This window comes from Mauremys reevesii, linkage group 2 (genome assembly GCF_016161935.1).
Source record: "Mauremys reevesii isolate NIE-2019 linkage group 2, ASM1616193v1, whole genome shotgun sequence".
NCBI lineage: Eukaryota > Metazoa > Chordata > Testudines > Geoemydidae > Mauremys > Mauremys reevesii.
In genome coordinates, this window is record NC_052624.1 from 123,887,199 (window position 1) to 123,902,309 (window position 15,111).

At 46.6% G+C, this 15,111-nt stretch overlaps 1 protein-coding gene and 1 non-coding gene across 9 annotated transcripts in view; both read right to left on the bottom strand.

Moving 5' to 3' along the window:
- MAJIN (membrane anchored junction protein) overlaps positions 1 to 15,111 on the bottom strand; it is a 193,651-nt gene that overhangs the window by 72,589 nt on the left and 105,951 nt on the right. The gene's annotated exons all lie outside the window — the stretch shown is intronic.
- Positions 8,309 to 8,427, bottom strand: LOC120399707. The gene has a single exon (XR_005595311.1). It is a non-coding gene; the product is annotated as a U5 spliceosomal RNA (small nuclear RNA).

The window sequence follows — 15,111 nt, forward strand, 5'->3', positions numbered from 1 at the left end:
AATGCTCTGTCAATAGGCAACAGACCACTGTAGTTTCTTCACAAAGAATATGATCATACTCAAGGCCTCTCACTTCCCAGGGGTTCAGAACTGTGTCAGACCATCTCAACAGGGCAGTCAGCAAAGATCATGAATGGTTCCTCAAAATGTACATAGTAAGGTGCATTTTTCAGACCCAGGGAATGGAAGAAATGGACCTCTTAGACTCATAGACTTTAAGGTCAGAAAGGACCATTATGATCATCTAGTCTGACCTCCTGCACAATGCAGGCCACAGAATCTCACCCACCCACTCCTGTAACAAACTCCTAACCTATGTCTGAGTTACTGAAGTCCTCAAATTGTGGTTTGAAGACCTCAAGCTGCAGAGAATCCTCCAGCAAGTGACCCATGCTGCAGAGGAAGGCGAAAAACCTCCAGGGCCTCTGCCAATCTGCCCTGGAGGAAAATTCCTTCCTGACCCCAAATATGGTGATCAGTTAAACCCTGAGCATGTGGGCAAGACTCACCAGCCAGCACCCAGGAAAGAATTCTCTGTAGTAACTCAGATCCCAACCCATCTAACATCCCATCACAGACCACTGGCCATACTTACCGGCTGATAATCAAAGATCAATTGCCAAATTAATTGCCAAAATTAGGCTATCCCATCATACCATCCCCTCCATAAACTTATCAAGCTTAGGCCTGGTCTACACTACGCGTTTAAACCGGTTTTAGGAGCATAAAACCGATTTAACGCTGCACACCAACCACAAGAAGCCCTTTATATTATATCGGGCTATTCTTCTTTTTTTTCTCTCCTCTCCTCCTAGAGAGAGGTAAGAATCGGAATTGCCATCGGCATATAGGGATTAGGTGGTGGTGTGCCGCCCAATCGGTGGCCTCTTCCGAGCCATCCACACCTGGCACCACAACCGCTGACCACATGAACGCTGGATGCAGTGGATGGTCAGGTCAGAAAAAAAGCCAAAAAACTTTTTTGATTTTTGTCTTTTTGCCAGTGTGGAGCTGGATCTCAGTCAAAATCAAAAAAAAGAGCTCAAAAAAAATCAAAATAAAAATGGCTCATGCATGGACGATGTGAGAGGGCAGGCAAATCTTCGACAGTTATTAAGGAAGAAATTCAAAATTTTTTAAATCATTTTTAAAAAGACAGAGACAGGAGCAGGCCGCAGCGCGACGCGACAAGCAGGGAAGCAAAAATGTGGAGGAAAAACTGGAAATCATGGACTGGAGGACCTCACTGTTCCTGCAGTTCCTGCAAACTCTGAATGCAGCTTCTGAAAAGCATTTGCATCTGAGCTCCAAGTGCCTCTAATGGTGGTGAAATGTGGTCATGGTGGTTCAGGGCAGTGTCCACCCCCCCCACCCCCCACCAAAAAAAAAATTAAATCTAAACTATTTAAAAAAATCCTATTCTTTACTAGATGCTGCAGATAGATGCAATGCTGCAGCAGTGCTGCAGCAGCATGCTCCACCCCTCTCCCTGCCCTATGGTTCCTATGCATCCCTGATGGTCATCTGGTGGCTCATCCTGAAATCATCATGATGGCATGCAACTGGGGAGCATGCATGTCCCCGCAACCATGCCGACTACCATCCGTCAGGTCCCCAATGTCATGTGGCACCTAATTTCATCAATGGTATGGTACAGGCTTTGGTTGAGCACCAGGGGCTGATCTTCATCAGCCCCATCCCAGCCCAGCCAGAAATGCTTCAGCCCTGGATTCAATTGCCCCTGGACTGGCCTCAGCTCAGGATGCTCTCCTCTCCTGGCTGGGACCTGCCTCTCCTCTCTCCTCTACCTTTGCTCTGCCTGTCACCTATTGCCTTTTAACATTACACACTATCATTACACACACACACACACTTTTATTACTTCACAGCTGGGGAAGGAACAGAATCAACAGGTGGGGGCAGTGGGGGAGCACAAGAACCAGGCAATCAAAGCAGGTTGTTGCAGGAGCACAGCCAGTTGTTGCAGGAGGCTGGCAGTGCTTCTACAGTCTCATGACTGCCACTGCTCTTGACAGTGGTTCTTCTGCAGTCTTTCTAGATTTATAGGATTTACTCTGTTCAGGATTTTGATTTGGATTTGGATGGGATTGATTTACTTTTGATTCCACAGAGGATGACTCCCTCAGCTTTGCGCAGCCAGCAGCTTAAAACAGACGAGCAAGCATGAGCACAACCACAAACATTTATGGGGCAGGTAGGTGGTTTATTTATGGATGGATGGTTGGTAAGCATGCTGCTGTGGTAGATGGTACAGTATAGCATGTACATCATGCTGCTGTCAGTGCAAAAGCATGCTGTAAAAGCGCTGCTGAATCGCATCACATGAAGGCATGCACAGCAATGATTGCCATGAAGGAAAAAAACAAAAATGGCAAAATGCTTGTCAGGCTCCATGATTGCCAGGAAAAATTAACTTCTGCCATCAGGAAATGCCCCGCGGCCTTTGCTTTTACGGTTGGAGGAAGAATCCCAGACCGGAATTTTTGCTGGCGACCCGGAAAGGGACCCCGGGATAGCTCAGGATCTGGCCCGGAGATTGCAATGGATAAAAAGAGAATAGAGAGGGAACGGATAACATATCCACGCTACCATATGTGCTTACTCGATGGGAACAGCGCAACTCGACATCGGCGGCGTATAAAGCAAAATAATGTGCTTATAATTAATTTCACTTTTTAGTGTTTATAAAAATTGTTTTTTTTAGTCTTAAAGCCAGATATGTCTTTTGACCCCACTACTCCCCTTGGAAGGCTGTTCCAGAACTTCACTCCTCTAATGGTTAGAAACCTTCATCTAATTTCAAGTCTAAACTTCCTAGTGTCCAGTTTATATCCATTTCTTCTTGTGTCCACATTGGTACTAAGCTTAAATAATTCCTCTCCCTCCCTAATATTTATCCCTCTGATATATTTATAAAGAGCAATCATATCCCCCCTCAACCTTCTTTTGGTTAGGCTAAACAAGCCAAGCTCTTTGAGTCTCCTTTCATAAGATAGGTTTTCCATTCCTCGGATCATCCTAGTAGCCCTTCTCTGTACCTGTTCCAGTTTGAATTCATCCTTCTTAAACATGGGAGACCAGAACTGCACACAGTATTCCAGATGAGTTCTCACCAGTGCCTTGTATAACGGTACTAACACCTCCTTATCTTTGCTGGAAATACCTCGCCTGATGCATCCTAAAACCGCATTAGCTTTTTTAACGGCCATATCACATTGGCAGCTCATAGTCATCCTCTTGGCTATATGACAAAAGGAAGCATGTTCCAAAGCAGATCACAGCCCAAGATGCATATCAGACACCTTTCTACTGTACTGGAAGAGCAAACTTCTATATGCTTTCCCTACCATTCCTCTGGTTTGAAGAGTTTCATGCAAACTCAGACAGGTTCACATCATGCTAATTATGATAACACCAGCCTGGCCTCATCAGTGTTGGCTCTGGGACCTTTTAAATCTTTTCATTTGGGATCCCATATTTCTGCTTCAGGTTTCGAACATAGACCAGATGACACAGCCTGACCCTCATCCTCCATCTGTTATGGATGCTCAGTGGCTATCTTCTCAGGAAATGGAGTGTTCCCTAATGGTTCAAAGCATTCTTTTGAATAGCAGAAAGCCATCCACCAGATATATTTACTTTAATGAAATGGAGAAGATTATTCTATATGGTTCTAAAAGAAAAGTACACCTTCGCAGATTTCCATACACTTTATTCTGGATTACCTCTTCTTCTTTGCTTTTGACTTGTCATATCAAGTGTGTCAGCGGTTCTTGTTGCTAATCTCCAAGCATTTTTGACAAGTGCACCTTGCAAACTGATACCTACTGTCAGGGTTCCCTCCCCATTCTGAACTCTGGGGTACAGTTGTGGGAACCTGCGTGAAAGACCCCTGAAGCTTATTTGTACCAGTTTAGGTTAAAACTTCCCCAAGGCACAAATCCTTTCTTTGTCCTTGGATGGTATTGCTGCCACCACCAAGTGATTTTTGATAAAAATCCAGGAAACAGGGCCACTTGGAGTCCCTGTTTCCCCAAAATATTCCCCCAAGTCCATTCACCCCCTTTCCTGGGGAGGCTTGAGAATAATATACTAACCAATTGATTACAACATGAGCACAGACCAACCCCCTGGGTGTTTAGGGCACTGAAAATCAATCAGATTCTTAAAAGAATAATTTTATTTTAAAAAAAAGAATCACACCTATAAAATCAGGATGGAAGGTAACTTTACAGGGTAAATAAAAAGATTTAAAACACAGAGGATTCCCTTCTGACTTTGCTTTCCAGTTACAAAACAGGAATGAAATTATCTCTTAACACAGAAAATTCACAGGCTAAAACAAAAGATAATCTAACGCATTTCTTGCCTTTACTTACAATTTCTGTAACTTTAGATTATCATTTCAGGTATCTTTTCAGAAGATGGTTTACCGGCTTGGTCTCTCTCTCTCTCTCTGCAGAGAGGGAACAAACAAAGAGAGCACAAAGAAAACCTCTCACCCCCAACCGCACTCAGATTTGAAAGTATCTTATTTCCTTATTGGTCATTTTGGTCAGGTGCCAACCAGATAATTTGAGCTTCTTAACCCTTTACAGGTAAAGTGATTCTGTGCCTCTAGCCAGGAAGGATTTTATGTTACTGCATACATAAAGGTTGTTACCCTTCCCTTTATATTTATGATACCTACATTCTTCATGTTCTCTTTCAGTGTCTCAAACCACCTTTTTCTAGGTCTTCCTCATGGTCTTTGTCCCATGACTATTTTATTCTCTGGCCAATGTATTCCACATCTTGTCATCTTACATGATCCAGTCTCAGTAGATACTCCTTCAGCTTTTCCCAGAAGAGGGCTAACTCACATCATGGCTCATACAATTTCATTGAATAGCCTATCAGCTCTTGTCTTACCCAGGTCTACCTGAGCATTCTCATTTTAGCAGTATGAAGTAATTCTTTTTCCTCATTGGCCAGCATTCTGACCCACACATCATGGCTCATTTAATTATGGTCTTAAACACTTTGCTCTTCAGTTTCTTTGAAATTTTCTTACAATAGAAAATTCCTGTCAACCTCCTCCATTTATCCAAGCACTCTTCCTGCGGCTTCTAACATCCACATCATGGCTCGACATTGAACTGAGATATTTAAATTGTTGCACAGATGTTAACTCTACATGATCTAGTTTTACTGGCTTCTTGTTATTTCTGTCAATGAAGTATCACGTGTTGTGTCTCTTGTTGGCTGATTAAACCATTTTTTCTAATGCAGCCCTCCATAGTTCTAAGTCATTTTCCAGTTTGTATTTATCTTCAAGACACACCTGTAGGGCTCTGCTCATTTGCATTCCTTTTTAAGTGATTGACTGTTTGGACTATAGGGGCATCAGCATCAGTGGCAGGCAGACCATCAACAGCAGCAGCAACAGTAGCTGATTAAAGAAATAGTGTTGCAGCAGCAGAAGCAGGAGTAGCAGCTCATCTAGCAGGTGACAATGCTCCTACAACCACCCGTGGCAGCAAGTCTCATCACGTGAGGGGGAGGTTCCATCCCAAAGCCATCCATCCTGGTGAAGCTAAGAAGGGACCCACGGATGACGCTCATCACATTCAAGAGGGTCAGCATGGAAGTTCAATGGCTCATGGAAAGCTGGGCCCTATTGGCCCCCTAATTGATAAGTCTGGCTCAGGTCATGTATTGAGACCTTGACAGGATAGCCAGCCAGGACTACATCCAAGTCAAGTCAGCCATCCTAGATGCCTAGAACATCTCTCCTGAAACCTACCAGCAGTGGTTCTGCCATAAGAAATTCTCGCTTGGGGCTTGGCCCTGGCGACAGCCTAGAGTCTGAAAGAACATTGCTGGTGGTGGCTCCAGCCAGAGGGCTGCACAGGTGTTCAGGTGCCAGAGAAGGTCATAATGGGAGCAGTTCATGCAGATCCTCCCCATGGGTGGGTGGGGGGCATAAATGAGTTGTGAGGCACCATCCCAAAACTCTCGCAGAGGCTGTTGCCCTGATGGAGAGCTATCTGATGTCCTGAAGCAAAAACTGCAAAGGTTGGTCCAGTGTACCCCTGGGGCCCATGCACTACCAATCCCTGAATCCAACTGAAGGGATCCTGGGGAACTGGGACATCAAACCCCAGTACGGGGAGTACATTCACATTGAGAGTGGTCCAGAAGACCACCCCCAGCCTGATAAGGAGAGATCCAAGCCTAGTGGGGCAACCTTATCCTCTCAGGAGCATTAATGAGGAGGAAGGATAGGTTGGTGGTTTGAGCATTGGCTTACTAAATCCAGGGTTGTGAGTTCAATCCTTGAAGGAGCCAGTTAGGGACCTAGGGCAAAATCAGTACTTGGTCCTGCTAGTGGAGGCAGGGGGCTGGACTCAATGAACTTTCAAGGTCCCTTCCAGCTCTAGGAGATAGGATATTTCCATTATTTTATTTTAACTACATGGGCTTGCTTCAGCTGTGGGCAACAAGGCCATTTCCAGCAGGACTACCAGTTCATGGATTGTAATTACAGGCAAGCATAGATGGCAGACAGCCAGGCTCAGAAGAGAGGCCCAGGGAAAATGTTCATCCCCATACAAGTGGATGGAGTAACTGTACAAAGTCTGATAGCCTCTGATTGAAACCACATCCTGATCAGGGAACAACTGGTGAGGTGGGCAGGGAAAGCACAGAGGTATAATATACCTCCATTGTATCCACACAGACATATGACCCTACTTAATGAGAGGGGTGAGGTTGATTGTGCAAAACCACACCAAGATGGTGCAGGCCAAAGATTTGGCCTATCCGGTCATCCTGGAAAGACACTGGAGGTTGTTCAGAGACAGGGTGGCGTATCTTTAATGGAGGCAAAGGCCTAAAGACCCTGGAAGGCATGAGATAACCATGGTGGCTAGAAAAGGACACCATGAGGACAGTGCTTGAGCACAGGACGAAGTCCTGGGTGAAGGACCCTCCTTACAAATGAATGACCACACAACAGGGCCTAATCAGAACAGTAAGGGTCTGACTCCACCCCTCAGTAACCAAACTGGGGACCAGGTTTATGAACAGCTCATCTGTGCAGACAACACAATACTAGATCCTCAGCTATTGAAACAGTGGTCCCATTTTGAGCTGGTTGAGAAAAGGGCATATCAGGTCATAAGGGATTCCAAGATGGAGGAAGATAGAATGCTGCTGCTAAGAACCAAGAAAGTTCCAAAAGCCACTGTTCCAGCTGGCCCAGGTAATACCACATGGGGGGCACCTGGGGAGAGAAATGACACTTGGCAGAATGGCTATGCAGTTCTACTGGCTGGCGTCCATTCAGAGATGTGAGACTTTTGTGTGTTATACCCTGAGTGCCAATGGACAGGGCTATGATATAATTCAAGGACTGTACTAAGATTATACATGATAAGAGAAATGTGGGACCAGAAATCAACTAACCAAAAATGGTGTATGGGAAATTAGGCTCAACTGATAGGCAAAATAATAAGAGGCTGAGCTATTCTGCCCATCACTCATAAGAATGGCTCTACTGGGTGAGATGAATGGTCTGTCCTGTCTTCCAACAGTGGCCACTGCCAGGTGCTTCAGAGAGAATGAACAGAACAGGCAATTATCAAGTCATCCATCTCCTCTCGTCCACTCACAGCTTCTGACAGTCAGAGGCTAGGGATACCCAGAGCATGGGGTTGAATCCCTGACCATCTTGGCTAATAGCCATTGATGGACCTATCCTCCATCAACTTATCTAACTCTTTTGACCTTCACAACATCCCCGGCAACAAGTTCCACAGGTTGACTGTGCATTGTGTAAAGAATTTGTTTGTTTTAAACCTGCCGCCGCCTATTAATTTCCTTGGGTGACCCCTGGTTCTTGTGTTATGTGAAGGAGTAAACAACACTTCTTTCACACCATTCATGATTTTATAGACCTCTATCATATCCCCCCTTAATCATCTTTTTTCCAAATTGAAAATTCCCAGTCTTTTTAACCTCTCCTCACTTGGAAGCTATTCCATACCTGTAATCATTTTTGTTGCCCTTCTCTGTACCTTTTCCAATTTTAATATACCTTTTTTTGGATGGAGTGACCAGAACTGCACACAGTATTCAAGGTGTGGGCATACCATGGATTTATATTGTGACACTGTGATATTTTCTGTCCTATTATCCTATCTCTATCCTAATGGTTCCTAACACTGTTTGCTTTTTTGACAGCTGCTGCACATTGAGGCCCCCATAAAAAATTGTGGGAGGCAAAGCTGGTGTGACAGGGTCTGGCTAGAAGAAAGTGGTGAAGCCTCAAAAAATTGAGTAGAAACTCATAAATGTTCCTCTCTACCGAAACCTTTAGTAAAAGGTGAAAGGTTTATATGAACTGTGGTGGAAGGCAGATATATTAGCCCCAGGATAAGCAGGCCCCTTTTCCCTTGGCAACTGATCAGAGGTTACTCTAGATTAATTAGTTTTCCAGGTCTCAAAGTGGCTAATAAAACCATGTGCCATGCCTGTATTTCTCCAGCAGTGAGGTTGCAAGTGAAAGTCAACACCAGATACAGAAGCTGCTTTTGTCTCTACTGTTCTTTTCTCCCTCCTCTTTTGTGTGTTTGTCTTCTAGGAAACGGAATCAGATTTTAATAATAGCAGCAGCAACAGCAGCTCCTGACCATGTCAACTCACTTTTTCTCAAAAAGAACAATTAATTACCATCTAAGTGATTGTCAAACAAGTGGGGAGAGTTCCTTCTAAAGACTCTCTACAGCTAAAGGGAAAGGGAACAAGTGATGCAGTTAAAATAAAAATCTTATTTAATGCTTTACATTTCAAATGCTTTAACTGTTTTTCTTTCTTTTCTGTGACTTTAATAATAGGTTTAAAAGTTTTTAATGGTGTGTTTGCCACAATACTAAGCAGGCTGAGGTCTCTGTATACTAAAATTTGAACCTTGTTTAAATCTGTTTAATGTTGGACAGTTTCGGGTTCATATTAATACCTTTGACTCTTCGGGCCCACATATTCCATCTAAATTAATATGACAGGGCCTGATCTGATACTTTCCTTCCTGTTCAAGTATAATATAGCAGCAGTCCCATCAATGAGTATCTGCATGGCACATCCTTTGATGTGCAAAAGGAATACTCAGCATGGTAGATGGATTGCTCAAAGCCTCAAACACTGCTGACTACAGCCTGTGAATCTGAGTCCTGGGACAGCAAATGAGGCACAAGGGGGAGCGTGATTGGTGGACGCAGCGCCACCCTGAGAAGGTAAGGTTACCAGGTTTGTCGGGACTATGCAGGGGCTATTAGGATTACTGTGGCTCTATCCTGCTTGATTTTGTGGATTACTTGGGTCAGGAGGGGGATGGGAGGGAAGGCATATAGGAGGGGAGAGTTCCACTCAATAAGAGAGGCATCATCTAAGGAATGTGTGCCAAGACCTGCCCTGGAGCAAAAATATGGGCATTTGATATTTTGTGTGGTTGCAAAGAGGTCTATCATTGGGAACCCCCATTGTTGAAATATGTGTTGGAGTACGTGGTTGTCAAGCTCCCACTCATGGTCCTGAAAAAAGTGCCTGCTTAGGGTATCCACTGTGGTGTTCTGGCATCTGGGTAGGTTTGAAGCCGAGATGTGGATATTGTGTCTGATGCACCATTGTCAGAGTCTCACGGCCTCCATGCATAGGGAGTGTGATCGTGCTCCCCCTTGTCTGTTTTACATAAACAGGCTATGGTCTGGTTATGTAAAACATACAAGCTACATTGTCCGTAAGGATTTGAATGGCCTTGCCTTTGATGATTGGCAGGAAGTGGGAGCAGGCATTGTGGACAGCTCACAGTTCTAACAGATTTATATGGAGAAGGGTTTCTGCAGGGGACCAGTGGCCCTGGACAGAATGTGGATGCAGGTGTGCCCCCCATCCCAAGAGAGAAGCATCTATGGTGATGGTTAGCGTTGGCATCTTCTGAAGGAATGGCACCCCCGTGCAGACGGTGTCTGGTTCTGTCCATCAGAGTGAGTGTCTTTTATTTTGTTAGGCATTGTGAGGTGTTTGTTTATGCTGTGTTTGTGTTGGACGTAATTTATACGGAGTCACCCTGGCAGGCAACGCATATGTAATCTTCCGTGTCTGACGACGAAAGTTATCTCGGCCATGCGTCCGAGAAATTGTAGGCAAGTTCTAGCAGATACCTATGGACTGCTTCATGTCATGGATATGAGGTTGGTTAGAGTGAGAAAGTGTGGTCTTGGTAGAGAGGCTATGGCCTCGGGAGAATTGAGATGGGCCCCAATGAATTGCAACTCTTGCACTCGCGTTAGAGTAGACTTGTCTGCATTTATTTGGAGACCTAATCTCATGAAGAGGGTCACCATCTGTTCAGTGGCTTGTAAAGCTGCTTGCCATGTTGGTGCTTTCAGCAGGCAGTCATCCAAGTACAAGAATATCATGATTCCATTTCTGCAGAGGTAGGCCGCAACTATTGCTAGTACCTTAGAAAAAACCCAAGGGGCACTGAATAAACTAAAAGGAAGAACCTTGTATAGGAAATGTTCCTGTCCAATAGTAAATCAGAGACACCTCCGATGGGAAGGAAGGATCATTCTATGAAGATACACATCCTGGAGATCGAGAGCCAAGAACCAATCCCCTCTTTCTATTGCTGGGATTATGGTGCCTAGTGTGACCATCTTGAATCGTTGTGTACTGACCAACTTGAGTCGCTGTAGGTCAAGTACTCGTCTCCACCCACCCACCTTTTTCTTCATGAGAAAATAGTGTGAATAAAAGCCTCTCTCTCTGTGTTTTGTTGGAACCGGTTGTGCTGCTCCTAGCTGTATGAGGTGGATTACCTCCTGATGCAGTAGATGCTCGTGAGAGGAGTCCCTGAAGAGAGGGATGGGGAGGGAGGGTGGGTAGGGGGGTTGAAAAAGAAAGGGGATGAAGTAATCAGTTTGTATGATTTCTAGCACCCATTTGTCGAATGCGATAGTTTTCCAGTTTAGATAAAATGGAACTAGGCGATCTCCGAATGGTCGGAGAGAGTAGATGACTCCAGCACAGACAGACATGGGGTTCTCAGGCCCTCAACCAAGATTCAAATGTGTTGCCTGGATGTTGATGGCTGAGACTCAGCTACAGGAGGAGTAGGCTGTCGTCTCTTCGATGGCCTCTCTTTGCAACCCTGTGACTCATACTGCCATTTTGTGAATACGGAGCATGGTGGTAACTTTGAGGGACATAACCCCTCTGTCTTTTCTTGGGTCTAGGCGTATAGATCTCCAGAGATTGGAGTGTTGCTCGTGTATCTTTGAACATGTGAAGAGAGTCATTGGTCTTTTTGGCAAAAAGTTTGGGCCCCTTGAATGGTAAGTCTTTAACCCTGGAGACTGGAGCTGGAGAGATGGAGCCATGAAGTCCTCCGCCTCACTACTGCGGTCACCAATGATTTTGCAGCTGTGTCTGCAGAGTCCAGTGCAGCCTGGAGAGCTATTCTGGAGATGAGTTGTCCCTCTGATACAAGTACTGTAAATTGTGTGATAAACTCAGGACAGACAGCTGCAAGGAAGTGGTAGGAGCCGTTAAAAGGGTTAAAAGGCCCTCCTCCTTATCAACTGAGAGGCAACTACAGGGCAATCAGGTTCAGCTGAGAAAGGGTTACCAAGGTAGCAAATTAGAATCAGCTGAGGGGGAGCTACCTGAGGGTAATTAGGATCAGCTGATTCCAACTTGGGGCTGCCTGAGACCTTTTTAAACCCCTCCCTGGGAGGAAGGGGGGGAGCAGAGAGAGAAGGAGCCCTGATGCCAGGAGCCCTGATGCTGGAGCAGCAAGACAGCGAGCCTCACCAGGAGAAGAGGCAGTACTCTCTCCCACAAGGGAGTAAAAATACTTTTAAAAGGACTGGTGGAGAGACGGGGAGCAGACTTCCCCTGTGTCCTAAGGGGGACTGCGTTACCCAAGCCTGTCTCACCAGGGCTAAAAGCAGCAGAAGCTGGGGAGACTGAGAAGGTGCCTTGCCACACGTGGTGTCAGGAGTGGGATGTGAGTGACACTTCGTGGCAAACCGTCTCGGGGCAGGGTAAAGCACCCCCCCCAAAAAAAAAGGAGAGAAAGAAAAGAAAAAAAATGGAAGATGTAGTAAAGACATTGGTGCAGGCCACTGCCACCCAACAAGAAGCTACCAGGGTGCAGATAGCTGCCCAGCAGGAGGCAGTGCGAATACAGCAAGAGACAAATCAACTCCTGATGAGCCAGGCGGCTCAGGATCGAGCCACCCTGCATGAGGTGGTGAACCAGCTAAAGGCCCTGACCACCCTAATGCACGGCCCCCATGGGACTCGGCCCCTGCATGCAAGCCACTACTTACAGAAGATGACAATGGATGATGACGTGGAGGCATATCTCCTTGCGTTTGAGAGAACGGCCCGGCGGGAGGCCTGGCCCCACGACCAGTGGGCCAGTATCCTGGCTCCTTTTCTGGGTGGGGAGGCACAGAAAGCATATTTTGATATGACAACAGAAGCAGCTTCAGATTACTCCCAGCTAAAGGTGGAGATCCTGGCGAGGTCTGGCTTGACGACAGCTATAAGGGCACAGCGGTTCCATGAGTGGAAATACCAAGTCAACAAAGCCCCGAGGTCCCAGCTGTTTGACCTGATCCATCTAGCCAGGAAGTGGCTGTGCCCCGAGACCCACCGGCCAGAGGAAGTCGTGGAAACCATAGTTGTGGACAGGTACATGAGAGGGCTACCGCCGAACATACGAGGATGGGTCAGTCAAAATGATCCCTCCTCCTATGATGAGCTAGTTGCCCTCGTAGAGAGACATCTAGCAGCGCATCGGACCACTGGGGAAGGGAGGCGCCAGAATAGGAGGCAAGTCTATGTACCAAGGGCCCGAGTTGCCGTAGCTCCGGGCCGACCTATGGAGGGGAGGAAGGAGGCCGAAGAACGGCCAGAGTGCTCAGAGGGACTTGGGGACTGGGAGAGAAAGACTCGGGGGGTAAGGCCTCACAGCCCGAAAAATAAGGGGCTGCCCCGAGCAGGGTACCGATGTTATGCATGTGGAGAGATAGGGCATATAGCTGCCCAGTGCCCAAACCTAGAGGAGCCCATGCAGTGTGACCTGGGGAACCTAGAAGAGCCATGTGACCTGATAAATCTAGTAGGGGTAGTGATAGTCCCTCATAGATATATTAGGCCAGTTAAAATGAATGGTATAAAGACCACCATGTTAGTAGACTCAGGAAGTGCAGTCACGCTGGTCTCGGGAAAGCTGGTTGGGTATGATCAACTATCCCGGGCCAAGCGCACAGGAATATCCTGTGTCCATGGGGATGTCAATTACTACCCGACCATCCCAGTAAAAATAGAGGTCCTGGGAAACCCCACTAAGGTGACGGAGGGGGTGGTCCCGAAACTCCCTTACCCAGTCCTCATAGGACGAGACTTCCCAGGTTTTGGCAGTCTACTTCCTGGAGGGGAGTCAGAAGAAGATAACACCCCAGAGAGCAATGGGATGGCCTCGATAGTTAGCAACCCCCCGGCCTTCCAAGAATTTGCCCAGGATTTATTTTCGCCCCCTGGGAAGACCAGGAAGACTCGGCGAGAAAGGAGGGCAGATAAGAGGAGGGGAACGAGAATCTTGACCCAGAACCAGAAGCCTATACTCGTAGGGAGAGAGTTAGCCTGACTGATAAGGGGACTAGACAGGAGGTTGGTGAGCCAGCAGCCGGGCCCAGTTCCCCAGGGACCTCTCTCGAGGGGGAGGGGGAAATAGAACCCCCTGAGTTTGGGCAAATTGGACCTTCACTAGAGAATTTTGGACAGGATCAGGCCAATGATCCAGTTTACCATAATATTCGCAAAGAAGTAGTTGAGGTGAATGGGGTCCCTGTGGAAGGAAGAGCCAAGGGCCCAGGGCCATATTATATGATCAAGAAGGATCTGCTATACAGAGTAGTCCGTATCCAAGACCAAGTCGTGGAACAGCTCCTAGTACCACAGAAACATCAGAGAGGCGTGATGGAGCTAGCCCACAGCCATCTGTTCGGGGGACATCTAGGGGTGGATAAAACCCTGGATCGAATTCTGCAGAGGTTTTTTTGGCCTGGAATATATGCGGCGGTCCGACGATATTGTGCCTCCTGTCCGGAATGCCAATTACATGGGCCCCGACCACGCTTAAGGGCACCTTTGGTACCTCTCCCAATTATTGAAGTCCCCTTTGAGCGAATAGCTATGGACCTAGTAGGGCCGCTAGAAAAATCAGCCCGAGGCCATCAGCACATACTGGTGGTGCTAGATTATGCCACCCGATACCCCGAGGTCATTCCCCTACGGAACACTACGTCCAAGACCATAGCTAAAGAATTAATCCAAATTTTTGCTAGAGTGGGAATACCCAAAGAGATCCTGACAGATCAAGGAACTCCATTTGTGTCTAAATTAATGAAGGATCTATGTGCAATGCTCCACATACGGACCCTAAGGACATCAGTCTATCATCCACAGACCGATGGCCTCGTCGAGCGCTTTAATAGAACATTGAAGAACATGATACGAAAGGTGGTGAGCTGGGATGGGAAGAACTGGGACACCCTGCTACCGTACCTAATGTTTGCGATAAGGGAGGTGCCTCAGACTTCAACTGGGTTTTCCCCATTCAAACTGTTATATGGTCGCCACCCCCGCGGCATACTGGACATTGCCAAAGAAAGTTGGGAAGAACAGCTGAATCCAGGGAGAAACCTCATCGAGCATGTGTTGCAGATGAAAGACAGGATAGCCCAAGTCACTCCCATAGTGCAGGAACACATGGAGAGGGCACAAGGGGCCCAACAAACATACTACAATCGCCATGCGACGATCCAAAAATTCCAGGTGGGAGATCGGGTGATGGTACTTGTACCCACAGCGAAGAGCAAGCTCCTGGCCAGATGGCAGGGGCCATACGAGATAATAGAAGCCATTGGAGAGGTCGATTACAAAGTCCGACAGCCCGGACGCCGGAAGCTGGAACAAATCTATCATATCAACCTGTTGAAACCTTGGCAAGACAGAGAAGCTCATGTGGTCACT